This window comes from Podarcis melisellensis (assembly GCF_964234715.1).
Source record: "Podarcis melisellensis genome assembly, chromosome: 4".
In the NCBI taxonomy this organism is placed as follows: Eukaryota; Metazoa; Chordata; class Lepidosauria; order Squamata; family Lacertidae; genus Podarcis; species Podarcis melisellensis.
The window spans coordinates 8,843,056-8,870,876 of record NC_138531.1 but is presented as its reverse complement, the minus strand read 5'-3'; the positions used below and the strand labels follow the sequence as shown (position 1 = coordinate 8,870,876).

The 27,821-nt window shown below is 42.2% G+C and overlaps 1 long non-coding RNA gene across 1 annotated transcript; it reads left to right on the top strand.

Annotated features, from left to right (window-relative positions):
• The first annotated feature begins 84 nt into the window (after window positions 1-84).
• Window positions 85-26,451, top strand: LOC309367769. Its single transcript, XR_014167341.1, has 4 exons — window positions 85-206; window positions 350-429; window positions 24,538-24,655; window positions 26,212-26,451. It is a non-coding gene; the product is annotated as an uncharacterized lncRNA (long non-coding RNA).
• Window positions 26,452-27,821: the final 1,370 nt, after the last annotated feature.

The following is a 27,821-nucleotide window of genomic DNA, read 5'->3' as shown; positions in this document are numbered from 1 at the left end:
CTGCACCCCTTCTACACAGAACAGCCTTTAGAAAGAAAGAAAGAAAGAAAGAAAGAAAGAAAGAAAGAAAGAAAGAAAGAAAGAAAGAAAATGAAAAATATATGCACCTGACCAGGGTCTGCTTTTGGCTGCTGGCAGCCAGCATGGAACCCACGGCTCTGCTTATCTCAATCTGCTGCATTCGTTGTGCCTTCTCCAGTAATTAGGTATCAGGTGATTTTCCTAGTTCTGCACTATTGCTACTCTGCTCTCATTCTATGGAGGCAAATGTGTGGGGCATTGTGCCCTGCAAGGTCCCCACTCACCTTGGTTGAGCTCCATATGTGCATATATGCTTTATTTCACACAGCTCTTGAGTAACCGGTCAACTCAATCTGTGACTGCAGGCACAGATAACAGCCCTGGATCTCTGTTCATGAATTTGATGAAGTGAGTAATTTGAATTCAGGTGTGTCATTTATGTTCACAACTGAAATAAGGAAACATTGTCGGATCTTCACCCAGGGTGGCAATTTGATTCTGTTATTTTAGCCACAGCTCATTTTGGTTCACGCTAAAGGCCCTCCATTGTTCTTACAGCAAAAATAACAATCCCCCGCCATGTTCTGGTGGGCTACCCAGAGCCCACCTGCCCCTTGTAAACTCAGCACATGGGCTTCAGAGAACACTCCAGCTGTCCCTTTCCCAGATCTTTTCTGGAAGCAAAGTATGTCATTGGCATCTTTACTGGGGCAGCCATAATTTGACCTAAAGGACTTATTTATTATAGATCTTGCTTGTGTATACACTTTATTGAACATGTAAAACACCAGATTAGTCCATAAAAGGGCTAAATTATTAGAGCAGGAACTAGCCACTGAGGTTAATGAAAATATAATTAGTGCTGCTTGAGCTACATGCTGTTGAAAGAAGGGTCATAAATCCTATTAATCTCTTTTTCACTCAAAAATTATTGACCTGATAGGCCACAATGGTGTGGTCTATGTGTCCATATAGAGTTGAAGGCTCTTTCTTTCTTTCTTTCTTTCTTTCTTTCTTTCTTTCTTTCTTTCTTTCTTTCTTTCTTTCTCACTTACACTCTCTCTCTCCCTTCCTTCCTTCCTTCCTTCCTTCCTTCCTTCCTTCCTTCCTTCCTTCCTTCCTTCCTTCCCCTCCCTCCCTTTTGAATCACATTTTCAGTTTGTGTCAAAACCACAGGAGGATCTGTTCTTGAGACATATACTGTGTCATATAACTGTAATGCCACAGGCGGGATGTGATGCAGGTTGAAAATATATGTTTGTCTGAGAACAACCAAGAAGAGGCACCCGCACTCTGCAATGGCCTCTGACCAGGCAAAAGCACACACACACCCCGAAAGAAATGTGCAGGCCAGGGGCCTGATGGCTGAGATGTTCCTGGAGAGGAATGTCCTGGGAGCTCCTAGGATTTAGGACAATCTCTCCCAGAGTCATCATGCCTGATAGTTCCTTATGTTGACTGAAGGAAAGTGATCTGGGCTTTCCAACCTACCAATCCCTAAGTTCAAAGCTTTTGCCCATTCACTGCTGCCAGGGAATTTCCTGGGACTTAGCCACATTAGGATGCCTTAGGCATGTTGCCCCATACACTTAAACATGCATTTGGGTATGTTACTGATCATTAAATTGCAACTTAATTTTCTTTGTGAACCAGTAGTGTTTTTTTATTGTAGTATATTAATTAGTACTCATTAATGATCTTTTAATCAAAATCAGGAAATGTGATGCTAAAATCATTCAACAGCCAATCTTCAAATCAAATTGGGCTGTTAATGGTGGGGGTGGAAAGAGCTGTGGCTTGAGGAAACTTCTAAAATTTCAAAGAACTCCATCAAACGACATACCCCGTCTACAAAAATGAACTCTTACCATTGAATAGGTTTCAAATGAGTTCTAAATACTTTGTGTTATCAGAGGGCAATTTACAGAATTAAATGTAGTTAATATTCGGAGCCAAGGCAGGTTGTTTCTTTGTTTACAACAAGATTGGGATTAAGAATAAAGTAAAATGAAATGCAATTGTAATCGAAAATATTTAAAATCAGAGACACAGGCACTAAGGGATGAGATTCCAGGGAGCAGATAGTGGATCAAGGGAGAAACCTTCATTTCTGCTCTGGGGTTACTAGTTGGAAACTATGGTGGCAACTTTGCATATGCATGAAATTTCCCATGTCCAAGAAATTTCACTCTATTTCACTTTATTCTTCAGCATACCTGAAGGAGCGTCTCCACCCCCATCGTTCAACCCAGACACTGCGATCCAGCACCGAGGGCCGTCTTGCAGTTCGCTCACTGCGAGATGTGAGGTTACAGGGAACCAGGCAGAGGGCCTTCTCGGTAGTGGCACCCGCCCTGTGGAATGCCCTCCCATCAGATGTCAAGGGGATAAACAACTATCTAACTTTTAGAAGACATCTGAAGGCAGCCCTCTTTAGGGAAGTTTTTAATGACTGATGTTTTAATGTATTTTTAATCTTTTGTTGGAAGCCGCCCAGAGTGTCTGGGGAAACCCAGCCAGATGGGTGGGGTATAAATAAATTATTATTATTATTATTATTATTATTATTATTATTATTATTATTATTATTATTATTATTATTATTATTATTACCCTAGGGTTTTCGAAGCAACCCTATGCATGTTTAGATGGAATCAAATCCCCTTACATTCACTGGGGCTTATTCCCAGGTAAGAGTGCATAGGATTGAGTAGCACTGCAATCTGCAGTGCATTCTGACAATTAGTGAAGAAGAAGAAGAGTTTGGATTTGATATCCCGCTTTATCACTACCCTAAGGAGTCTCAAAGTGGCTAACATTCTCCTTTCCCTTCCTCCCCCACAACAAACACTCTGTGAGGTGAGTGGGGCTGAGAGACTTCAGAGAAGTGTGACTGGCCCAAGGTCACCCAGCAGCTGCATGTGGAGGAGCGGGGAAGCAAACCCGGTTCACCAGATTACAAGTCTACCACTCTTAACCACTACACCACACTGGCTCTCTTAAGAGTCAGAAAAATGGTACATGAATACTTTTCTGAAGGAGGGATAACGTTCAGAGATAGATTTTTCTCCAATTTCAGCTTGGTAGAAATTGGCCACGTACCTGCTCTCCAGTATTTTACTCTATAGGAATAACTGTTTTGTGCTCCTGGCTGAATTTCCCACCACACCTGGCACACACAAGCCTTAGAGAAAACCAATCCTGCATTATGTGTGGCTGATGCGGAGCTACAGTCCAGAGTTGTTGCAAGGTCATTAGGCTATTCGTCAATCTGCCTAATGAGCTACTCAGCTTTCCAGTATTCAGTATACAGTTGCTGACAAAGGTCTCTTGCATCATGGTTAGTCAAAATTGCTATTCTCACCTGACTTGAAGTGTTCCAGCCATCTGTACTCTTTTATCAGTTTAGTGCCTTCCTCAATTTACAGTTTTCCTTTACTATTAATGTTTTCACAGCCTAGTAAAGCTATCATGAGAATGGTTGAGTGTACTGTTTCACTACACGATGATGATGATGATGATGATGATAGAAGAAGAAGCTGATATGGTTTCTTGGCATCATGAAATATTCTTGCACTGAGTTAGTAGCTTCGTTGTGCATTGCGCAAACAAGGTTCAAGCAAAACAGCAGGTATGCATCCCTTCTTTGGGCCTTTGGCATTCCCAACTGTGCAGCAGGCTTGGCACACACAGTTCTGTGTGCATGAAGGTCTCCCTGCTACAGATGTTTGTGCTGTACACATGGAAGCCAGGTGCTAGAACTGGTCCATGCAGCTCGGCTCCCTGCTCATTCTCTGACTGAGCATGTGGGCAGAATTTGCAAAGAGAGCTTAGTCCATAGGCAGATGTCTAGATTTTATGCCGCTGTCAGAACCACTTCACCCAGTTGTGGATTTATTTATTTTCCAGAAAACCAGGCAGCCATCTGAGCTCCGCAGCACTGGAGACGATACTTTGAGGCAACTGTGTCAAAGCCTCTTTCCTGTTTCACAGAGAGGCAAAGGCTGCTTCCATGCCTCCTGGAAAACCCACCAGAGAGTTCATAAGACGCCAGCCCTGTGAGGCAAGCTAAGCAGAGAGCTGGTAGTTCAGAGACCAAAACTGTGAAACTGCACATATTTAGAACATTTGCTACTTGTTACTTATTAGGGTTGGCAATTTTTTTGGGTCTGCTTATTTGGAAGTTTTGCTGTAAATATCAGAACTGTAGCTTCTTCCCTGTGAATGACATTGCATAAGGACATAAGAAGAGCTCTGCTTGACCAGGCTAAGGGCTCATCTAGTCCACCATCCTGTTCTCACAACAGCCACCCAGATGTCTGTGAGAAGCCAGTAAACAGGACCTGAGTGCACCAGCACTCTGCCCCCCTGAGCTTTCCAGGAACTGGTATTCAGAGACATACCATTGGCAGATTTAGGTCAGGATGACTGGCACCTCTGCACTGGGCCCAGGAGATGTAAAAAAATCACCTCAGAAATATGTAAAGGAACATGTTAAGAAGCTGTCCCCCAAAGTCACATCCACTCTGGGCAGGCTGCTGAGTTTTTCCTAAACTGGGCTCCAAGAGCTGCAACCATGTCAGCCTTCAGCCCCAAATTACACCCCCACCAACCTCTGCCTTCGATTCAGGAACGGATCCGCAGCACCTCCGTCATCCTCCACCATCACCCCATGCTGCTCTGCAGATGCCGGCCTGGTCCTGGCGGCACCAGCAGATGCTTCAACTGCTCCGACTCCTCCTTCTCCACACCAACCACTGGGCCCCACACCTGCAGGTGTGCAGCACCACCTGGCTCTATCCAAAGGAGGGAACTGAAGAAAGACCAGCTGCCCTTCTTTGACTGAGCATTGCTAGTTATGATACTTTAGGGACTCGGGGCACAGGCACGTGACACAGTTTTGCATATGCTAATCTATATGCCTAGATAAAGATAAAGTTAAAGGGACCCCTGCCCATTAGGTCCAGTTGTGGACGACTCTGATGTTGCGGCGCTCATCTCACTTTATTGGCCGAGGGAGCCGGCGTTTGTCTGCAGACAGCTTCCGGGTCATGTGGCCAGCATGACTAAGCCACTTCTGGCAAACCAGAGCAGCGCACGGAAACGCCGTTTACCTTCCCGCCGGAGCGGTACCTATTTATCTACTTGCACTTTGACGTGCTTTTGAACTGCTAGGTGGGCAGGAGCAGGGACCGAGCAACGGGAGCTCACCCTGTTGCGGGGATTCGAACTGCTGACCTTCTGATCAGCAAGTCCTAGGCTCTGTGGTTTAACCCACAGCGCCACCCACATGTCATATGCCTAGATGCTTCTGGTCAAATTATAGTGGTGGCTAGATGTCACCAGCCTTGCATTTTGGAGTGCGTCCAGCCACCTGTCAGAGACTGGCTGGATGACAAGGAGTGGTGGGAAGTGCCAGCCGGGGAACCCCCAAGGGAAATCCCAGAGGAGGAAGGCTCAGAAATCTGGGATTGGTAGTGGGACACGGAGGAGAGGTCAGAGAGGGAAGATTGGGAGGAGGTGGTAGATACTGAAGGGACAAGAGTATTTAGTGAACAGGAGGAACCTGTGGCAAGGAGCAGTTCAGACTCCAAGGCTGAAGCAGAGGAGGGAGGTCAAGAGATTCTGAAGCATCCCGGGAATTGTCTTCTCCTGCTGCAACAATTTTCCCTAGCCCCCGATCTCCAAGAAAGTGCAACATAACAAGGAGGAAGGAACAGAGGTCAGAGATGGGCAGAAATAGTTTGAGACTGCTTGGGAAACATCTGGGAGAGGAGGGAAGGGAAGCAGGGACCTTCAGTCCTGGCAACTGCTCTGTGGGGGCAAGACCTACTGGGAAGTGTTGCCGTTTCCTTGAATAAAGAGGTAACTTCACTGACAACTGACTCTGCCTCTTCGTTCTGACCTGCATCTGACTCCAGCCCTGAAAGCACCTTGTTAGCAAAAGTGATTTACAGTGGTATCTCGGGTTACATACGCTTCAGGTTACACACTCCGCTAAGCCAGAAATAGTGGTTCAGGTTAAGAACTTTGCTTCAGGATAAGAACAGAAATCGGCTTCGGTGGCACGGCGGCAGCAGGAGGCCCCATTAGCTAAAGTGGTGCTTGAGGTTAAGAACAGTTTCAGGTTAAGAACGGACCTCCGGAACGAATTAAGTACTTAACCTGAGGTACCACTGTAGAAACAAACAAACAAACAAAAACTTTTCAAACTTTTTGAAAAGGTAGAAGATCCAAGGCTTGGTACAAAAGACCAGTGACTTGAGCCTCCTGGACCACCCCCTGAAAGCATCCCTGCATCTTCATAGAAATTAGCCAGATCATGTTTCTTGCATCCAACAAGAGCTTCTGGATCACTCAGAGGCCTGTTCTTCCTGACTAGTATCTGCCCTTACTTTCTTTGGAGCCAGGTCTACTTGTTTATACCCACAGAAGAGAAAGAAATCCACACATCCATTTTCTTTCTTCCACTAGGCTCTGAATCTGAGGGTGTTGTCCTTCATGTTTCAGCATGTTCTTAGAGAGAGGTGTAACACTCTAAGTAGTTCAAGTCCCTACAAATAATTTTCTTAGCATATTTTTAACAAAAACACAGCATAGGGGTCTGTCATAACTTACTCTTTCAAGCATCCACAACACTCTGTTTTCAATACAGGGGCAAAGTGCAACATACCCTTGAGGTATGCTTATTCATAAATCAAACTCATTTTCTAGTAGCATAGCCCCAGTCATTTAAATTTGTGCATGCCATTCAGCTACAGTGTGAGAACAGAAAAAAATGGGAGAAAGATATTCTGCTTACAAATAGGTAATCTCAAGTAAGATGGGGTGAGGTGGAGGGGACACCATTTGATTTGGGGGCAAAAGGCTCATATGAGCTCTTTATATGATGAGTGTCAAGCTTTCAATGGCCAACAAAACTTGTATACTTTTAACACCTCCACTTCTGTCTGGCAGAAATGATCCTTCCTAGGGTGTGTTTTCCCTTCCTTTTCTAGCAGGAGACAGGGATGACTAGCCTGCAGCCAGGAAATTTTGAAGTCTTAGCTAGAATCAAGGAATGGATCCATCATAAACATTATATTGAAGGAGGAGAAGGAGGAAGCCTTCAGAACTAGCTTAGCAGATGCACACCAACAGCTGGGCGTACGCACTGATGGCCAAGCAGAAGACAACCTGCAACATTAATTTGAGTTGTGAAAATAAAGCCGATTTCACTTTCCTCCAGAGACAGGCATGACTGATAAAAATTGTATATCTTTAGAATCTCTGTTCCCTGTAGTCAACGCCACCTGTGACATGGGAACCACAAGGATATGATTGGTGGATGCTGTTCCTGCAGATTATTCTAATGGTTCAAATCAAATGTATTTGAATTTGTAACTTTTTATTGCACATCTTGGAATGCATTTTTCGACCACATGTTGGAACATTTGTGCTCCAAAAAAAGGGAGAAAGAAATGAAATTCCATCTTTATGTTTGAAATTTATGGGAACACAATTAAAATGAGAGGGGTCCAAAGGTATCAAGATAATTACATTTTTCTAATCTTACTAAACAAGATAAATTACCTGCAGGCCCTCTTATAAAAGATGAAATCTTCATAATAAGTGAATTAATCAAGCAGCAGCTTGCTACTGCACATGCATTTATAACGGGAATGATTCAAAGAGTTATTTTATGGGGAAATTAATGGAAGCCGGCTTTTCATTCTTCTGCACCAATTGAAAACCTCAGCAGCCAGCTGCCCACTTGTCAAGAAAACAGAAAGAAGCTGGGAACAAAGATAAATAAAAACACCTTTTCCCTGGCACTTTTGAAGAGAAAAAACAGCTCTCATTTACAGCAGCCATCTGTTTGTTATTTAATATGGGTGAATTACATGCTGTAATGAGTTTGTTTCTGCATCACTCAGTGCAATGGAACACAAGTTCACTCTCATAATGTGCCGCAGTTTTTAAAAGCTAATCATTTAATTGGACACAATAGTCAATGACAAATGGAGATGTAAAAACTCAGCCAGCTGTAGAGTGAATATGTAATCATTGTGAAATCATATTATTTTACACGCATGAAAAGTCCTTAATAGTAGCTGATGTTGGCCTGCACAACGGGAACTAGGAAGGCCACAGTGGCATGATGGAAAACAGCAGTTTGGAAATGGGGGGCGGGGGGAGCCAGCCTTTAATATAATTGGGCCATATTGGGACCCAGACTTGAGCTTCCATTAGGCGAAGGCGACTTAAATAATATCTAAATCGTTTTCATCGCCTCCCTCAATTTCTGTTTACATTTGTTTTTAACGTTCATGGTTCAGTAAATGCGATCCACTGTTTGCTGAGCTTGAAATTATCTGCTCTGTTTTGATACGATGTACTGGGCAATTTCCACTGAGCTGCTGATTTTGAACAGAACATTGTGCCCAGATGAGAGGCCAGGCATTCCCAAAGCAATATATCAGTCAGGTATCTTAGGCCTAAAGAGCTTGAGAACCTGCATCACACAGTATGCACGACTTTATAGGAGGTTAGATCTTGAAATTTGTGCTACATCAAACTTAAGCGTTTTATGGAAGGCCTAAAGATGATGGGAGACTGTTTTTTCTCATCCTGTCCAGTGAAACTCACTTACTGAATCTCCACTTTGTACCATCAACATCCAACTACATGGAGCAACTACAGGGAAACTCCGAGTGTGATGAGCTCAGAACACATGTCAATTGTTCTCAGGCTTTATGGGGGAGACAGTGTGGGGTTTCAGCTGGCCATTCCATTTTGTAGGATGTTCTATCCTCCCCCTTCAAGTGAAATCTAGCATTCTGTGACAAATGAGAATGCTCAGCTCTCATCAGGCTGTTTTGGGGTCCTCCCTTAAGATTCTTCAGCAAACTTTGTGCCCCCACCCCGAATCCTGTCCTAAACTCTTTAAAACCCTTCCAACAGTAGCAGGTGGAGTGGTGGGAGAGACTTTCACCTAAGTAATTACCAGTTACCATTCTCCCCTTCTTGGGTAAGGCTCTGGAGTGGTTGGTTGCAGACCAGTTCCAGGTTCCCTTGGAGGAAAATGATTTTCTAGATGAACTTCAATCAGGGTTTGGACCCAGTTTTGGCACAGAAGTTGCTTTGGTCACCCTGTATGATGACCTCTGTCAGGAGAAAGACAGGGGAAATACGGTATTTCCTTCTTAATTCTCCTTGAGCTCTTAGTGGGTTTCAATACCATAAACCATGGTAGTCTTCCGGAGCAGCTCTCCAAGTTAGGGGTGGCACCACTTTGCAGTGGTTCTGATCCTGCTTGGATGGTCGTTTCTAGAGGGTGATGCCTGAGGAGAACTTTTTGGCCTTGTGGAGCCTTCCATGTAGGGTTCCTCAGGGTTCAGTTTTATCCCCTATGCTGTTTAACATCTGAATGAAACCGCTGAGTGGGATCATCTGGAGTTTTGGAGTGTGTTGTCAACAATATGCTGACCACACAGAGCCTCTCCTTTACATCTGCAGGCGAGGCAGTGGATGTGATGGACCATTTTCTTGCCTCGGTAGTGGACTGGATGAGAGCCAATAAACTGAACCTCAATTCAGATAAGACTGTTAGTGGGTGGATCCCTAGACCGGTGGCCCATCAGCACCTTTGCCAAAATTTTGTCATCTGTGGCCTAATTTTTTTGTCGTCTAACCTCTGGTAACCTCCCAGGTTCAATCCCTTATATTTCCTGGTGAAGCTGGGAATGTCCATTGCCTGGAATCCTGGATAGCTGCTCCCAGGTAGTGTAGAAAAAAGTGGGCTAAATGGACCAATGGCAGCCAGTGTGGTGTAGTGGTTAAGAGTGGTAGACTCGTAATCTGGGGAACCAGGTTCGCTTCCCCGCTCCTCCACCTGCAGCTGCTGGGTGACCTTGGGCTAGTCACACTTCTCTGAAGTCTCTTAGCCCCACTCACCTCACAGAGTGTTTGTTGTGGGAGAGGAAGGGAAAGGAGAATGTTAGCCGCTTTTGAGACTCCTTCCGATAGTGATAAAGCGGGATATCAAATCCAAACTACTACTACTACTACTACTACTATTCTTCTTCTTCTTCTTCTTCTTCTTCTTCTTCTTCTTCTTCTTCTTCTTCTTCTTCTTCTTCTTCTTCTTATGTTTCTAAGAGTCACAGCTTCCATTTCAATTTCATGCATTGCCCAATGTATGCATCATTCCAAACAAAGAATACATCTGTTGACTGCACTTCCCAACTGACATTACCCTTTTGAACACATTCTGCAACATCTTTGGAAGACTATGGTTTAGATTTAGGGTTTCTTAAACTCAAGTGAAGCCTGTTACGAATTGTATGGCTCATAATTTTTTAATGAAGTCTGACTACTACATCAGAGGAAGAAGAAAAAAAAACCAACCTGTGTTGATTAAACGTTTCAGAGGCAGCAAACAGAGTGGAATGATTTGGTATTACCCAGAATTAAAAGACATCCAGGAGTTTTCCTGTAAAGCGACATACCAAAAGCAATATATATTAGAAAAAAGGCATTTGAGAAAGGATTTATATGTGCAGAGAGAGCAACTTGAACATGCCAGACCGCCACCCAGGAAAGAAGATAAAGAAAAAATATGCTGTAAATTAAGAAAACATTCCAAACATACTTCACAAGTACAATCTGGTGGAAACAAATTGTGCTGTGTGTTTCCAGCAGTTGATTAACTGCGAAGTAAGCAAAGTAAATCATATGATGTTCACCTCTAGAAAAGCGAGAAATTAACAAGAGGATAGAAAAACAATCAGGGAGGTTGAAAATACACATAAAGCACAAAATTAGTAAAATATAATGTAATAAATGTAGTTAAAAGACAACATGAACTGAGCAATATGAAAGTCACACAATCATGTATGCTCATGGAGACCAATAAAATATTTGGGTGTTTCATAAACAAATCAATTCATTCTTGATGTGTGGGGCTCATGAGAAAGAGAATTAGGCCACTGCAAATGAGCTTGGATAGGTAATATCACAATGGTAAAATTTATCAATTGTGATTTTATTAGCTGTATTTTCCCCCACCTTTTCTCCAAGGAGATCAGGGAGGGTTGTGAGGGTCACTCCCATTATTTTATCCTAACAACCACCCTGTGAGTAGGTTATGCTGAGAGAGAGAGATTGGCCCAAGGTCACCCAGTGAGCTTCATGGATAAGTGGAGATTTGAATTTGAGTCTCCAAATCCTACAGGTTTGTTCACACATTATGCTGACCACAGGTACAAGCTGTCTCTGTGCATGTGCAGAGGGTGTACTTGTTTACATGTACCATTTATTTCTATCGGGTACACAGACTGTACATGCAAACATAACATAATAATAATAATAATAATTTATTATTTGTACCCCGCCCATCTGGCTGGGTTTCCCCAGCCACTCTGGGCGGCTTCCATAAAAACCAGAAATACACTATGTTATTTGTGCACCCAGGTACACATTTTGTATTATTCTGTTGCTTTCCTCACAAAAGTGATTCAAAGCAACTTGCAAAAACACTAAAACCAAGTATAACAAACAACCAAACACACACACACCCTAAAAACAACGGTATACAGATAAAAGACCACACCACTAAAGGCAGCCACAGATTGAATAGAGAAACACAAAAATGTTGTGTTAAATGTTAAAAATACAAAATTGGTAAAACACAATGTAATAAACACTTGTTGAACACTGGGTTAGATTACCCTGGTCCTGATTCATACATAGACATAACATTGCACAATTTGTAATGTATAATGCTCTTTATTATTTTAAAAAAATCGCTAAGTGGTATACATAAAACATTGATATACATTATCAATAATCCATTCCCTCCCCTTCTGCCTTTCCCCTTTCTGTTGAATATATGCTATTAAAGTGACAGAACAATCACAACCACAACTGCTTGTACAACAAATTCCCTGCTTTGAATTCTTGTTTTATCTCTAATGGGAGCAAGTATATAAAGGCTAAGCATTGAGCATTGTTGAACCAGAAATGTTGGACTGTGTTACATGAAGAGGCGGGGCCTGCCATTATGAGCTACCACAGTGTGAGTGCGCTGAGGCCCCAGGGTCTTCTTCAGACCCTGAAGGGAAGAGCAGTGGGCATCATTGGGAAGCAGTAGAAGTCTCTTGACAGGCCAGGCCTGCATAAATACTAGGTACTTTGGCTTCTGCCTTTGCATGGTCAACAAATGCAAAGAAGTCCCCTGAAGGGACTCTTGAGATAGAGAACAGGTGCTGTGGGGTGGCATTTAGGTAGAGCTGCCCACAGCCCCTGCTTAAATTCGATATACTGGTCAACTTTGCTCCACTAAACATTTCTGTCCCATGAGGTGTAAATGGGCAAAACAGTAAACGATGGCAGCTTCTCCCTGGAACAAATACAGAACTGGGAAACTTAGTTTGGGTTCAGTGCTGAGTAATCATAAGAGGCCATCTTAAAAAAATATATATCATTTTTTAATTTTTTTTTGCAAAGCTGTTTCATAAAATGTGTTTTGTGCTCAGGAACTAATTCCAATGAATACAATGTGTATATATCGTATACACATTGGGTACACAGTGAGCAGGGCCCAGATTCATTTCTGTACAGTGGTACCTCGGGTTACAAACACTTCGGGTTACAGACTCCGCTAACTCGGAAGTAGTACCTGGGTTAAGAACTTTAACTCAGGATTAGAACAGAAATCGCACGGCAGCCCCGTGGGGGCAGCGGGAGGCCCCATTAGCTAAAGTGGTACTATACCTCAGGTTAAGAACGGTTTCAGGTTAAGAACGGACCTCCAGAACGAATTAAGTCCACAACCAGAGGTACCACTGTATTTTGAAGGGCAAAGCCACAATGGATATACACTGTTGCTCCCATGGTCAGTGCCAATGCTGCTCCTAGGCAGTGCAACATGTGGCTGGATGAGGGAGGAGGCTGCCGGTCATTCAGATTTATGCAATCATCAGGGCAGGAGCAGACATCCACGTGGACCCCTTCGTCCTCTTCAGATTTCCAGCAGTTGCACAGTCCAAGCTTAGCCTGGTGATGTTGGGTTGATGTAAACTTAACTCAAAATTGGATTTAAGATTTCTCTGGCTTATAAATAAAAAGAAGACTTGTATTTTATTGTGCAGAAGGAGATGGGGCAGATGATTCCCTTCAAGATTAATATATACCAGTTAAACACAGTCATATTTAAAACCAGACATTTCTACATCTGCTGGAAGAATTGCCCATTATTTCAAGCTTAAACCCATCATATTCACGAGAACAAAGAAAACAAAATTCAGCTTTTCTCTCTCCCATAGATAAAGTGGTACCAACACCCAGACTGGTACAAAATCCGATTTGCTCTCATTTGGTAAGCTGTATGATTGATGTGGAAGAGTGTGAACTGAATTTCAGCCATTTCATATGTCCCTAGCTATAATGAAGTAATGATATAGACTCCAGTAACTTACAGGCTTTCTCGTATATTTGAACATCCCATAACTTACTGGCTCCAGAGGCTACCATGAGTTATATCACAGTTCTGTCCTATAGTCTCCAGAACTTGTAACTCACTATCAGCTACAAGCAATTTCATTTATTTAATGTTTTTGTAGTCTTTTGTAGTCCTTCCCCCACCTTTTTTTTTACTTTCTCTTTCCCTCCTCTCTCTGTCAAACACACACACACACACACACACACACACACACACACAGGCTTCTGAAAAGTGTGATTAACAGAAATATGTTTAATAGGCTTCAGAAATGGATGTCAGTTGACAAAACCATAACCTGCAAATGATTCAGTAGCATAGGTTCAAATTAAATAGTAACTTGAATTGTTCTAAAGCCCTTCTCATGGTTCTTTATTTGGACTTGGAACAGAGAGCCCTTCAAATGGAATATTCTTTCAAACAGGCCTTGAAACAGAAGACTGTTCTCTATAAAGTAGGACATGATACATGAGCACCCTAATGTCAAAACATTTGCAGAACCAGATTACCTTGCGCATTTAGTCTTGTTTGGGGAAAAAATATCCAAACTACAAGCCTAAAACAGGTCGCTAGCCATTTTAACTTGCGTTATTCCATATTACAATGTTTTAAAAAAGAATTCCATGTTGTGAACTCTAGTTTATAGCGGGATGTAGTAATGGATCTTTTTTCTAGGAGAGAAATTGTATGAAATTTTGCTAGGTGAGCAAATTTGCATTCCCCCCACTTAATAAAAGCTTGCCAAATCTGTGAACCGTGATGGAAGATATTAATTAAAGTCCATGCACAAATTAAGATGGGGAGGGGGGAAATCAGAGCACCAAGAAATAAATTAAGGAATCCTGTAACATAAAAGCAGCTAGGAAGCCCTGGAGTATTGTGGGAGTAATAAGCACCAGAAAAGATGACCATCACACAGAAGGAGGAGTGAGTGAACCAATGTGTAACAGACAAGCTGGCTCTAAAGGAGAAAAGCTTGAAATGCTGATTTCAGGGTCAGTACAAACTCCTCCTGAACTGGGTGGAAGTGGGGCTCCTGTACCTTTTGTGCCTTTGCATTTGTGAAAAGACTGTTTCTTCTTGAAGGTGTTCCGTAAAGAGAAAGGAAAGGGTCAGGCAATTGACCTCACACCTCAGGTACTGTTATCCCAGTGGTGTGCAATAGGTAATATATATTTTTCCCAGAGCGAAGATGACAACTTCTTATTTTCAGGGTCTACACTATTCTCTGGACAGTGATCCATGAGACAGAAATTCACTTTTTGCCGATTCCAATATGAACTGATCTGATTTGTATCTCCTGGATGAATGTGGAAGCTGTAATGCAGTTGTTCCCTGGCTTTCATAATTCTCAAATAACCCAGTGCTGCTATGTTCTCTTTCTCTTTTTCTCTCTCTCCCCCCATCCCCCATCCCCCTTATGTTGAAATGGAATGGAATGGAATGCATGCAAAAGGTGACATGGCTTGGAAATCAATCTTTCCACCCACCTGTATAATAAAGTTTGCACTACCATGCAGCAAGAGCTTCACATCTGCAGAAAACACACACACAGAGTGCATAGTTGGCATGGCATTTGAAATCCCACAAAGGTTTAATAAAAATATGTGAATGATTCCTATTGCATGCAACTTGAAAATATTTTTTCCCTTGCATGCAAACATTTTACCATACCCTTGATTAAAATTTGGAAGGCTTACCAGATATACCTTTAGGCTAAATCTAGCTCCCAGACTTCCAGTTGATCATTCCCACCCTATAGGATTTTCCAGATCAGCCTGGACAGCCAGTTAGTCGGCTACCTTAGGCAACTGTTTTCTACGTACTGCCTCTATGCTTGGGGAAGCCCTGGTTGGCCTCGAAACATTATTTTAAAAAATGCAGTGATGGAAGCAATTATTCAAAATGATTTGCAAAGTCTTTGTTTTTGCCCTGTAGGAACGGTGCTTTTGAAATTTTTGGATTTTCTAAATGATTAGAAAGGTTTCTTTGTTTTTTAAAAAGTGCATCCTGATTCAAAGCACATTTAATTGATGGATTTCAAGTAGAAAATTCCAAGATTGGGCATGCAAGATCACCCACATTTAGTAAACTCACATTGTTATTTGAATTCAGTACAGCACTACCTATGGTTCATTGGAACCATTCAAGCACTTTTAAATATGATCCATTTGAATGTTTAACTTTGGTAGCTCAAAGAGTGATGATCATTCTCACTGAAGTCCACAGCTCCTCAGATATTCAAATCAGAATTTTTTACTTGTTATGCAAATCTGAAAACTTTTTGTACCACATGGTTCATGACCATTAAATAGTGCTTTCTGTAAGAAAACACAGAAATAGAGATGTACAACCAAGGTGCACATTTTTAGTGCTTTGAATTACCACCAGAACATAAAAATAGTGTGTATTGCTTTACTCTAATCAGACTCATTTTTATGTGACTGTTGAAAGCCCTTTTACATTCCTTTCTAAGTCTGGAAGTCTGTGTATAAAACTGGTTGGGGGGAGCAAAGTGAAGACACCTGCTGGCTTATAACACAAATACTAAAATATCTTAGAGCCTGCTGAAAGGCGAATTGGAACAATATGTCATTACTGAAGGCTCACTTGCAAGTTCTAATGTATTATAATGAAAACAGTATGACAAACCTAATGAGACAGTGAAGATTTGGGTAATTGTTCCTACAATGTATGGTAACTTTTCCAGCCATTATTGGCAAACATAAAACCTAATGAGATTTTATTAATTTAAATGCAGTACATCTGCAAAACATTTCCTTAGCTGCATTCTCCTCTGATAATCGTCCTTTCCACAAAAGCATGATCCTTTTAAGTTAATTGTTCTCTGTTGTATATTTTGTCTAAACAAAATGTACAGAAGACCTGCTACAAATACACATTAAGCACAACGTTTACTTTTGGGATAGATATTCCTCCCAATTTGATCTTCCCTTCTTCTTTCCAGAAACATTTCACAGATCAGTCATTATGAATAGTATGGCTTTGCTGTATGTATAGTAGTGGATGGGGGGAAATCTGCTTCTAGAAGGGGTCTGCAAATCATTTTATTTCCAGTCCACATCACCTCACAAGTTCACTCACAAGCCCACTTCATTTCCACATTAATCTTCAATTTTTAAAGAAATCAATGCATTAATAGGTGCATTTAATACTTTTAAAAATGTCTACGCAGAACTAAGTCCTGATGAATTAAACGTGTCTTACCTATCCCTGGTAAATTGAGTTATGATTGCAGCTTAAATATATTTTCCCTTAAAATACTCCTTCCTAAGTATTCTGGAATAGTGTGTTCTCCCTCATGGAGAGCCCGGGTTGCGGGTGGGGCTGACGAGACACCTCACTGTTGCTAGGCAAATGGTTTGGCCATCCTTTAAGCAGGGGCGGGCTGTTACTGGGGAAATCTAGATGTTGCCATTTGTTGATTGACAGCCCTATTTGTTAAATACAATGCTCGCAGTGATGAACTTCCTCTTTTCGCTGCTTACTTTGGATCACCCGCCCTCCCTTCCCTAATGTTAGGCTGTTTGCTTGACCTTGGCCTGTCATGGGGTCGTCTGCTTTGGGGCAGGGGCCCGGTAGGAATTTTGCCATTTGGCTGATTAGTGTGTGCCACTTGGTTTTTTGCCTACTGCATAGCAAATCGTCACAACTTGTAAGGTTTGCGGTTAGGCATTGGTCTTGGAATTGGTTGGTGGAGGGGTATGGATTCCGCTGTGTCTGCCCCTCCAAAATGCTGCTGCAGCTGCTGCTTCAAGGGTTTTCCATTAAAGGAACCCAGGGGCTCCCCATGCTTTTGTCCGAAACCCTCTGACAAGGGGCTAGGGCCACGCAAGCCCCTGGGAGCATTCTGGGGAGAGGTGAGGCATGGTTCCCAGTCCCGTCTCTCTCCCCAGGTGACTTACCCTTCCTGACTTCGCAGGGGGTGCGAATGTCAGAGCTGTCCCCGTGCAGGGTCAGTTAGTGTTACCAATGCCTAAGCAACCACTCACATTGCTGTAATTTGAATAAAGTTGTGGCCAAAATTATGCCAAAAACCTTAAACAAAAATTAAGTGTCAATTGTGTTTTTCTTTGGGGGGGGGTGTCTTGGGGACCTCGACGCACAATCATTTGGCTTGTGCTTAATTGATATGAAGGACCTTATCTTGTGTGTGTTTTGTGAGTGTAACTGACATGTTCCATTATATCGAAGTCACTTGAGCTTCCCTCAAAATTCCTTGGATGATGATGATGATTTATTGAATTTATATACCTCCCTATGCCACGAAACTTGCTCCCCAAGGGGGACAAGGAGAGATGTCCTCCAAGCATTCACTAGTTTTATCAAACTCTTTTGGGTTTTGGCCTCAAAAAGCCTCAGGAACTTCAGCTGAGGAGAAAAACCCGTATCTCACATGAGTTTCGAATTTAAACATCTCAGTAATGAGCCACTACCCAAATTATGCCCAGCATAAAATATCAGCAGGATCTATAACGTTTTTGAGGAACAAGAGATCCTTCAGGGTATTATATCCCTGGGTAAGCATATGCATTGATTCTGAAGAATGACAAAAATATTTAAATACAGAATCAATTTGACCACCAATAACATAATCATGCTGGCACGTCAGCTTTTAACATCAGTACTGACATATTGGCCTCCCATGTCAGCTGCGTCAGCAGCACAGACAAAGCCTCTTGTTCATCACACCGCGTTGGTTGATGTGTTGGTAAATCTCATCCTTATAATTTATTGAGTGAGAAGAGTTACAGCCTGCTGTTCAAATGATCCTCAAGGCAGCTTTGGACTAAGTTTGGCTTAGACAGGACAGCCTTATTGTCTGCTCCAAACTGCATGGAATGGGACGATGGCTTGTTAAACAGGTCAATTGGTATGACTGGTCCCTTTGGCAGGTAGGTCCATGGATGGAAACAGGCCAGCTTGGTGACCTCCTTAAGCACCTTGCAGGTGATAGGTGGCTCCTGAGACCTGCAGCTCAGGGTTTTAGGACCAGGGCAGGCACAGGCTGCCTTTGAGACAACTCGTCTCAAAGAGGTGCAGGAAGACCTCTATACTCGCCTTCTGTGTGAGGATGGTTTTGGAGGCATGATGAATTTGCTTGCCCTTACAGCTGCAAGCATTTGCCTGAAATTTGGTTATTTAGTTCCAGCACAAATAACTTTCCTTTTCACCTCTGCACCCAGGGCAACTTATAATTTCCCAGGACTGCAAATCTTAAGGATGGCCCGTGAAACAGTTTCTTCAGTTGCCATACTCATTAGGTGCAAATGTAAATACTACGCATGTGGTTTCCTGGGTGAAATAGACCCGTGACGGAGCCTTGGTCCAGCTGCAGAATTGGGCTTGTCCGCACACAGCGCCTGTTTGCATTAACATTTCCTCTTGTCAGCAGGGCTGGCCATGTCAGTGCAACTTGCTTCAGGTAGCAACATGGTGTGTGTTTGTGTGCGTGGTGGCAGTGGAACATGATTGCAGCAACTGGTGTTTGAATGGCACGGGGAGGCTTATTAAAGTGTTGGCCATAGCAGGGGTGAGGGGGTAATCATTTGGGCTCTGCATCAGGCAGCAAAATGTCCTGAGGGGGCAGAGCTTTTTGGACTGGGGTGACAATTTCTGGGGTAACCAATGTAGTGCACTCCAGGCAGGACTGTGCAGAAGTGAGGGGGCAGTCGGGTACACTTGCCCTGGGCATCAGAGGGTTAAGTTGGATGGAGGCCCCTGCTAGGGACTTGTTGCTTTTTTGTTTGAGTTTATAACAAGACTCCACTCCCATTAGCCCCAGACAACATGGCAAATGGCCTGGAGTGATGGGAGTGGTAGTCTGGCAAAATCTGAAAGGCGCTATATTGGCTCCTCTATTATCATAATTGGGCCGTATTTCTCAAATATTTCTGAAAACAGGTAGAATTCCTGAAATATTTCAAAGTGTGTTAAGTGCCCCATCCTTAAACATTCACTAAACAAAATCCATTTCTGGGAAACTCAATCTCACTATAATCACTGTCAAATTTATGATAGGACACTCATACACTCTTGCTAACATTTATCTGAAAACCCACTCATCCAACTAACTTTTATTTGTACCTAATTTACTTCCTCAGTATCTTTCATTTCTGGTCAGCATGTCATAAAGGGATGACAGGAAAAGCTTTGACTTTGTGAGCCTAGATGAAAGAACATTTCTAAATGAACTCGCCCAGAAGACGGTCGTTTCATAGTGCTAAAAGCAATGGAGCTGTCACGAAGTTCAAAAATTATATTGGCTACCCTCACAATAACTAGAATGAGAGCCTAACCACTTACCCCTCAAATTGTGCAGGACACATGGAATTTACTGTGCTTTACCAATGACTGTAGCAAACAATCTGGCCAAAATTTAAGTTCTCTTAGTCTCTTGCTCTAACCTAGAGGTGAATTTAAGGGAGTGTGGGCAGGTTGCCTGCACTGGGCGTCAAGCTGAAAGAGTACTGCAGGAGTCACCGAAATAATTTCAAACAATGGAAAGCAAGAGGCAGGGGGTGCCAAATTTTGGTGTTGCACAGGGTGTTGCTGAAATTTTAAAGTCCAAAGTCTACTACTGCTCTAACCTACCTTACAGGGTTTCTGTGAGGATAAAATGTGGAGAAAGGAACATATACATTGTTGTGAGCTCATTACAGGAAAGGCAGGATATAAATAGAATAAATAACTAAAGAGTTTTGGTTTCTTCTTCTTCTTCTTCTTCTTCTTCTTCTTCTTCTTCTTCTTCTTCTTCTTCTTCTTCTTCTTCTTCTTCTTCTTCTTCTTCTATCACTTGTAGTCGAGTAAGATTGTCTTCCATGAACACAGTCTTAACAGTGGAGTCTGTTAGTAAGTGACTGTGGAGACCAATTCTGGAGCCACACAGCCTTACACAGTGGGGACATAGGTTTCCGGGGGGGGGGGGTTAGTTGATCACAGTGAGGGTTTGTCAAACATGCCACCTTTTTGGCATGTTTCTCCCTTTCATCCTGAGTTTGAGCGTCTTCAAAGTCCATGAATGCCTTTGGTAAAGGCTGTTCTCCGATTGGAACGCTCGCAGGCCAGTGTTTCCCAATTGTCAGTGTTTATACCACATTCTTTTAGATTTGCCTTGAAAGAGTCTTTAAACCTCTTTTGCTGACCACTAGCATTATGCTTTCCATTTTAAAGTTTGGAATAGAGCAGTTGCTTTGGGGGATCCTGAGCTGACCCCACCATGTCCTTGAAATGACCCATTTTCAGGCTGTTTGCCAGGTTCACCACACAGCAAGCAGAGGAATGATTTTGCTTAATTCATCCCCCATACCCCATAGCACCACATAAGCAGAGTTTGAATGGAAGCCTTAGATCATGTAGCAGTTATGATTCATTCATTTATTTAAGCTATTTATTTACTGTGTCTTTCATAAAGCAGGGAAGCTCTCCAGCAGCTAACCATTATAACATGGGTATATGAAGCTATGGCTGCCTAATTGAGTAGCATGTATTGCTGTTTTGCCAAATTGTTCAGTTCCTGTTTTAACTTATTTTGTTGACTAGGGCTATTTGAAGAAAGACCCCCTAGGGTATACAGTACATGTTTTCTTAGTAAATACATAAGTAAAATTAATAAAACATATATTAAAAACACCCATGGTGGCATCCAATATCATGAAAGTGGACTTACTTCCACGCAACAAAACTTCAACCTGCATATACCTTGTGCCCCCTAACAAATCTGCTCTGGAGGATTGTCCATGGGTTTTTCTGGGGGCTGGGGCTGCAGGCCCTTCCACCAATGGTGTGCATGTTGGGATTTTTGACTATGTGCAATCTGATGCAACTTTCCACAGAAGCAATTAAGGAGTTGACCAAAGGCCAAGAAGACTGAGAAGAGGGAGTTATTCTGCCTATAGATATGGGACCTTGGATACAACTCTGCTATTGCCTGAGGTCTCCACATAGGCATGATGACTCATGACCTTCCTTGTTGGTTAGTTGGTTGGATAGTGTGTGTTCTGAGAGTCGTTTGGAGTTTGTTCAGTGAGAGAGTTAAGATCCGTGTCTGTATCCTGTATATAGTAACTTGTGAGTCTGCTGTAAATAATAAACACCTCTAAGTAACCAAGTTACTGGTAGCAGCGTCTTGTTCCTGCTTCATCCTACCTGCCTGCAACTGATTGCTTCTGGAAGTCTGCGTATGCTCTGCTATATTCAACTGGGTCTGGCTAAGATCCTGCAACAGGTTAAGGTTGTGAAACATCAATAGTGCATTCAACTGCTAAATGAACACCTTTGAATTTCACCCCCTTAAGCTTTAGTTTTCTTAACAGTGCCTAACTCTTTGGGATTATGGCCACTAACCATAATGCAGTTATCCCACCCACAGAGATGCAATTCTCAGAGTTCTCTTTGTCAAGGGATTGATTGCATGGACAGGCGGAGTCCCCAGATCCCGCGCTGTCCCCCTGTCATGTGGAATAACGACTCAAGACAACATGCTATGGGATTAAATTGGCCACAACTTTATTAAATTTCAAATGTGGGTAGACCTTGGCTCAGGCATTGGGCGTTCTCCCTCCCCAGTCCCCAGCCGGGGACCTAGGGAGCATCAGGGTTATCCAATGTGTGTGTGTGTGGGGGATGGGCCAGCTCTGGAGAACATATGTTCAAGCAGAGATAGCCGCCCCTGTAACGCCGCCGCCGCAGGGGAGAGCAATGACGACCTTTCGGCGTACGGTCAAAGCCTCCCTTCAGAAAACCCCTTTAACGGGGAACCCTGGTATCGCTGCCGCAAAGAGGAAGATGGACTAAAGGATTCCGCCCAAGGCCTGATACCGCCAAAGTTGTGACGTTTTGCTACGGGAAAGGCGAAACCTGCCAATGCAGGGAAATTCCTTTCCGGCCCTTTAACAGCAACCTTAACGTAGCAGCGCCCGCATATCTGTAAAGAAAAGTTAACCTGCAAAACTTGTGAAGAAAAGTTAACCTGCAAAATAAGACATAAACTGAGGGTGGGTAGGGTGGGAGAAGCTCTGGAGCCATGTGAGAATTCCCAGGTAAGATCCTCCCTCTATTGTGTGGGCAGGTAATCCCTCCCCTACCTGGCCTGGTCTCCTTGGCAATGCTTCCCCCAGGTGGGATGGGACAACTGACTGAGGTAGGCGGACACCTCCAGGTATCCCACCTGAGGGAAGGCAAAGCCAAGCCTATGCTGTTGGAGCCGCTCCAGATCTAGGGGCTGCACGCGTCCACGCAAAGGGTGCCCCCCGTTTTAAGTGGGGAGCGGTCATTGTGGAAACACTCTTGAAATTGTAGCTCAGGGAGGTGAAAAAGAGTTGCCTAATAACTTTCAGCACCCCTAGGAAACAACAGGACCAGTGATTCTTTGCCATGGGAAACCATGGCTATTTAAAATGGTATGATACTGCTTTGAATGGATAATGTAGATGGGGGAAGAGTTAGCTGATGTCTCTGTTCAGCAAACTGGTGGACTTTTTTGTAAAGCACTTTGAGTTTTGTTTATTTATTTTTAACAATCAAGCAGTGTTTACATTTTATGAAATAAAAAAATAAAGTAAAATAAAATAAAATATGTGGTGGGCAGCACTGTTAATTATGGGATGCAAATTGGCCTGTATGCAGGACACACATTCCTACACTAGATGTATTACCCTTCAGTATCCCATGGTGACGTATTACAAACTGATTTTAAAAGTCCCCTAAAATGGTTTGTCATGTGGTATAGGAGGTGGTTTTTGAGATGAGGGTCACAGTTTAAGAAATCCCAGTTGCCAGCTCCTTTGCTGAGCTGAACTACCGTATTGATGAATCGGAAATAATGGATATTTATCTCATAAATACAATTACTGATCCACATAGTTAATCCTTACTGGTAAATGTATGTGTTTCACTCCATATCCCTGTAGACAAATTCTACAATGATAGCTAAACACTGTAACATGGGCATGTCTTTTGATAGAATAATATTTGGTAATACTTATTTCCATGACCTTTAATAGAAAGTTATATAGTTTGATGCTGAATAGATTTAACCCACCTAAATCAAGAGCAGATGGTTGCTTGCCTCAACCAAGACTTCAAAAGGGAAGAAAAATTCTTTCCCCATTTACTGTGAGACCTCTCATTCCTAATCCACATGCTGTTTTTATAGTAGTAGAATAATGTGTAATAAATTCATAGATTAAACAGCACTCTATCCAAGTATAATCAATCAAAAATGACAGCTGATTGATTTCTTTTGTAAATGAGAATATACTTATTGTTTAATTGATTTCAGCATTCTCCAAAAGGTGATTTGAAAGTCATAATTCAAATGCAGCTTAGCTGTAGTTTTAGTAAGATTTTTACATAAATAAAAAATGTTACTTTTGACAATGCTGATCGTTTCTCCCTTTCTCTTTTTTTAAACTCTGTGACAAGGACATTTATAAGACTCATTTTGTCTAGAAAGGATACTACAATTTGCATGTTCATCAAGAGGTTTATGTTTTAAAACTCCAGGAACATTTCCCCACTTAGATACATCCTGTTAAAGCATAACTGTGAATGAACATCTGAGTGTAAGTTATATCGTTAGGAAAAGGAATCTCCCTTGGGTCTTGTGACTGTAGAATTTAGGTACCATAAAAAGCAAGAAACAGATGGCAAAACAACACAAAAGCATTTTAAAATAAACATTAATACAAGTTGGGATACACATCTTATTAGGAATGCAGTTTTAATCATATTAACTGTTGTTGACATTGCTACTTCAACTGCTTCATGGGGCCTGATAGAGAAAAATCCCTAATTAATGTGGAATATGATGCATGTACAGTATTAACATATATTATTTACTTTAAAAGAGTCCTTTTTTAAAAAAAATGGTACTACATTGTGTTCAGAAAACAAACTCAATAAATATTTCCAATTACTCCCATATCTTCCATCTGTTTGTTGCAAATGCTTTGCCATTTTCTTATTCAAAAATATTCTAGCATATAACAAGGTAGTCCTTAATTCTTTTTCAGGGTAGAATGCTACCATTCAAGTCAATGAATAACCATATTAATTGACAATCTAAGCATGCCACAACAAATATCCTGACCTGAGAGACACTGGATTCAAACCTTTACACCTGGAGCTCTGGTATGCTCTCCACTGCATGTCTTTGCAAAATGGTTTCCCTCATTTATTTCAGTGACATAAAGACTGCATCACTTGTCAGCAACAGACTCTAAAGTCAGCCCTCATTTTCTGTCAGATTTTTATGACTGTTGGCATTGTAAAATTCTTTTCTTTACAACATTCACTTTGCATTGACTTATGGCAGACTGGTTTCGTTAGCCATTTTGAATAAACCAGTGGAAAGGCAAGATATAATTTTTTAAAAGAAATAACTTATAAGCATTGAAACTAATGAGCACATGAGTTACTCCATCATCCGTGTGGTGGAGGAACACTTTACATGCATGTGAAAGACTCAGTGTGTGGATATTGAAGTCCAGGGGGATTCCGTTGATTTGTTTTCAACATTACCCTCAGCTTCATGTGGTAAGGAAGTAAGGCCTCATTTTCTTTCCTCCATCAAAGCTTCTAGTGGGGTTGCAGTTTTGTAGATATCACCTGGGAAGCTTCAGCAACCCTCTCTGTGCTAAGTGAAGAGAGTTAGGCCATGACAGACTAACAACACAAAAATGGCTCTCAGGCATCTCAAGTAACATATAAAGCCCCCTTCATTCTGCACAATGTAGATCAGCAGTGAGACCCACTGATCTGAGAGGGGCTTACTTCTGCATGCACATGCAGTCCCTATTCATCTATATCTATCTAAATATAAAATAATTGAGATAGTTAACACTTAAATCATAAACTTTGTCACAACTCATATCAAGTTGGTATTGGTCAACTCATCATATTAATACTTTTGTCACTAATGGCTTTCCATATATTCAGGGAAAAAATGTGTTCTGGGATATATAGATTAGATTAGATGACACTCATGGTGCTTCACAATGAATTACGGGGGAGGCTGAGATTTGAATTTAGTATATATCAGAATGGGAAGATAGTGTATGTTTGCAATCTATTTCTCCAAACTGCAACAAGATTAAGATTACAATTTTGATGAAATATTGATGCCATTGCTGAGACACTTTTGGACAATTCACAGTTAAAAATGAGCATGTTATTTGCATTAAAAAACATCTGTATACATCTCGAAGTGACAGGTGTGCTTATGCACTGCAGAAATGTGCCTCTGAGTGACAGGAGCCTTGAAACGTTGTTTATGTGTTTAGCTCCCAGTATCAAGGACATGATTTAGTAGGAAGCTCTCATGTTAACACCATTAATAGCATCTTCACCAACATTTATAATCCCATCCTAAAGAGGATCATTTCCTTCTTTTTTTTGAAGTGAGAGCAAGGTTCCCTTAGCCTTAGCGCATGACTTTCTGCTCATGCTATTGAAAGTTAAAAGGTATCTGGTTAAAACAGTCATTCCCAAGTTAAAGAAACAGATTAATTGATGAGAAGTTCTGCATTGAAAACATGAAGGAGTATACTTTTTCTTTGTTTCTTTCCTATGGTAGTTGTTGTCATTGTCGCAAAATCCTGCTTGCATTTTTCTATTATTAAAATGAATGTCAACACACAGAAAGGTATGTTCACGCTGTCACATCGCATCTGAACTTTGTTTTGCAGGGAGAAGCCTTCGGTGATTTGATCACCTGTCAGAAGTGTCTCTGTGAAATGTCTTGTAGAGCCTTCAGTTCTTTTTCCGTTACCATCTGTGAAGCAAAAGAACAAAGCCCCCCTTGCCAACAAAGTATGCCGGAATAGAAGAATTCAACAGACATTCAGGTGGGGGCTTTGCTGTCCATGTCGAAATCTTCTGCTATCAATGCTGCCCCCTCCCCATACAGCCATTATCATTACTTGTAAAACTGTGATTATACAGCCAATATGTCTGAATTAAACACAGCTTTCCAATGTTTTCCCATATTTATCCTCCCCTGCTTCCTTTTCATAGATGGATAACAGTCTGGATCTCTCTACAACAACAGCCTGCCTGTTGTTGTAGAGAGATATTTTAAACCAAACCATATGATGACATCTTCTAGCCTGCCTTTCTGCACATGCATGGTCAATATAGGCATAACAATGTTCTGAAGTGTTATGTTACTTAGGTATCTTCTTGCCAGGCCCCAGGAGGTCCTCTCAGATGCAGAGGGTAGTGCCAGTCCCAGCTGAGACTCAAACTGGAGGCTTCCTGATGCCCATGGTGGCAACTCACCTGAAGACAGAGAATGGAGGGGGAAGGAGCAGTATGGTTCCACTCCCCCTCTGCCTCCAATCTACATTATGAATAATTTCGGGTCAGGTATAGGGCTTTGCCTTTGAAACAGATGATTGTCTTGCTTCTGTGCTAAGGACTAAGGAATAGTCACATACCAGAAGCAACCACTGCCTGGCAGCTGGTGTGATCTTCTTCTACCTCCCTGACTTCAGCTTGCCTCTCTCCATTTGCCCCCATCATGCAGTTCCTCAGCCCTGACATCCTCATGTATGTGTTGAGTGTATCTGTAGGGGAAGCTACATTTGATTGTGTGTGTGGTTATGCTATGTGTTTCGGGGGTCATTATAGAAATTTAACAGCAGCAGCGTGAATATATGTGCATAGATTCCCCCCCCCCATCTTTCTGTGTCCATATGCGGATGGGGCTAGTTGGAGTGTGTGATGTTCAGGCAGGGGCAGGAGGTGTGCCTTTACCTGCCATTCAATGTGTAGATTTCCTTTAACCTGTGCCAGGCACACGGAGGACTAACAGGTGCATAAAAAGACAGAATAGCATTTTCTGGGTGATAGAATACTGCTGTTTGCATAATGATGAGGGCACTTTGCTGTGATATGTGCTTCTCTGAGCAACAAATGAGTAACAGCTGCCCCCCCCCTTTTTGCCTAAAAGTTCTACAGCCAAATGAGCCCCACATTTGGATATTTAAAGGTAGAGCTTGATTTGACAAAATGGCAGCCCTCTTCTGAGTTCCTTCTCCTTTTCCCATAATGTGAAGTAATGGAAACATGTGGTGCGATATCATCACATTGTCCATTTCCCTGCCTACACCCTGTGGAAATGAATAAGGAAGAGCATCACCAATGTTGTGATGCCACATCATGCATTTCCATTCTAACACATCATGGTGGACAAGAGGGGAAACTTGACATAGTTTGCTCTTTTGCAGGGTGGATGACCTGTATTTGCTAAACAGAAACTTGCACCCAACTTGGTGCATTCCTATCTTTAGGTTAT